The sequence below is a fragment of the Coffea arabica genome, chromosome 11e, assembly GCF_036785885.1.
Source record: "Coffea arabica cultivar ET-39 chromosome 11e, Coffea Arabica ET-39 HiFi, whole genome shotgun sequence".
Lineage (NCBI taxonomy): Eukaryota > Viridiplantae > Streptophyta > Magnoliopsida > Gentianales > Rubiaceae > Coffea > Coffea arabica.
The window spans coordinates 16,738,605-16,740,777 of NC_092331.1; the positions used below are offsets into that span (position 1 = coordinate 16,738,605).

The 2,173-nt window shown below is 33.7% G+C and overlaps 1 long non-coding RNA gene across 1 annotated transcript; it reads right to left on the minus strand.

Annotated features, from left to right (window-relative positions):
• Positions 1 to 759: 759 nt before the first annotated feature.
• Positions 760 to 1,909, minus strand: LOC140021776 (uncharacterized). Its single transcript, XR_011825756.1, has 2 exons — positions 1,609 to 1,909; positions 760 to 905 (listed from the first exon to the last, which is right to left on the minus strand). It is a non-coding gene; the product is annotated as an uncharacterized lncRNA (long non-coding RNA).
• Positions 1,910 to 2,173: the final 264 nt, after the last annotated feature.

The window sequence follows — 2,173 nt, forward strand, 5'->3', positions numbered from 1 at the left end:
AATGAACATTCAAATTAAATAAACAAAGCATATAAAAATATATAAACACATAGGAACACGTAGGAGCACACAAGAGCACGTAATTGACATTGGAATAATAATAATAGGGATACCTCCTTTTTGAAGTGGTGACCTAATGGAGTTACACGGCCCTATTTATACTCAAAAAGAACAAAAGAATCATCACACCAATTTAATTGAAAAATAATAATAATAATAATAATTCATCTTAATATGTCAAATGCATAGAAATTTAAGAACATCTAAAATTTACAATTTAAATATATTCAAAAGTGACATAATTAGCTATTAAAGGAAAGAAACAATCATAATAAAGAGAGACAAAACTCACTAGGGACTGAATTGCAAAAATTGAAAACTTTTGGGGATAAAAATTATATTTTTCCAAAGTTTAGGGTCAAAATTAAATGAAAGATAAAATTCAGGGACCAAAATTCAATTAATTTAAGGACCAAAGTGAAAGAAACTTGAAATATTCTGGGCCGCAGTAAAGCAACTCTAAAGATCAGGGGAAAAAGGTGCAAATTTCGGTTTCTGATTTGGGCAAGAAAAAGACCATCGGGCCATCATTTATTTCTTTGTGCCGAACATTACCCAAACGCAGCCGAAAGTCCAAGACAAGACACACAGGTCAGCCCGTCTTTTATCACTCAAACCCAACCAAAATAAAGCATGGGTCTAGCCTTCTAGCCCAACCACAAATAAGAAACAAGCCCGCCAAAAAAAAAATTAGCCCAACCCACTTTCCTTTTTTCTTTTCTTTTTCTTCTTCTCTTTTCTTTCTTCTTCCTCCACTTCCCATCCGTTTCTTTTTCTTCTTCATCGGCCAGCCGAAGAAGTTTCAGCTGGCAGCCATGGCGGCCGCCGGCGTCGCCGCCGGTCACCTGCGAATTTTTCGGTCGTCAAAATTTCTCAAAATACACCTCCCCACTCCATTTCTCTCGTAGAATCTGTTTCCGGAGTTTTTTTTTTACAATAAAGGAAAACAAAGTGGTCAAAATAGCAAAAATTAGTCCGGTTTTTATTCTTTTATAACCCTTAAACTTTCACCAAAAATCATAAAAATGATGCCAAAACCCTCTTTATAACCTCTACATTACAACTATAATCTTAGTTTGACAAGTAAACAACAACAAAATGATGCATTAAGTCAAAACAGCCCCAAAAATGAAGAAAATTATTTTAATGCTTATAAGGCTCAAAAACTCCAAAATTTTGGATAACTAAGCATTTCTAGGATTTGTACTAGCTGATGGTCATCCATTGCTGACAAAAAAAAAAAAGCACAAAAGATTCACTAATTTGATTTATTTTTCATTTTGGCATTTTCACAAACACTTGACATGCATTCATAGGCCCGTTTCTTTTTTCTTAATTTTGTTCATGGCTTATTCCAAAAAAAACAACAACATCAGCAATCAATTTATTTCACAAAACCCACAAGATTATTGATCATCAAAGCCGAAGAAAAGAAGAAGAAAAAACCGAACCAGTTTCCATTAAAATAAGGATCAACTAAATCTTTGCCAAATTTCCAGGAGCTATCTCGTTGGAATCAAAACAAAAAAAATAAAAGGAGAGACTTACAATGGTTTTACAATGGAGATTATTATGGCAGTGGTGGTGGTAATGGCACTAGCAGCAAGCTCCCAAGCTTCCCCTTTTTCGTCTGTGGCTTTCGTCTGTCGAGGGAGAGAGCCGAGAGGATGTTAGAGTTCGAGTGTTTCTCTTCTTCTTGTTCTGTGAGAGAGAGCCCAGAGATGTGTAGAGATGTGTTGGGAGAAAAAGTGGAGAGTTGATTTTTTTTTCTCGTGTCTTGTCTCTCCTTTTTTTCAAGAGAGAGCTAGAGGGACTTGTAGCCAAAGTAGAGCTTGTGTGTAGCATTTGCCAAAATGATGATTTCTCAACGAATGAAAAGAAAAGTCCATGGCTGCAAAATGGGTTAATAGTTAATTTGGTGAAACAAAATGATTATGATGATTATGATGATTTTTTTTTTAGTTTTCTTCTTTTTTTTTTGTTTTGTTGTTTTTTTCTTTTTTTTTTTTAAAACAAACCTGCAAAAAATGAGAAAAATGCACATTAAAATGCAAAAAAATAAATAATTCATTAAATAGATAAAAATTCAGGAAAATTTTTAAAATTGACAAAA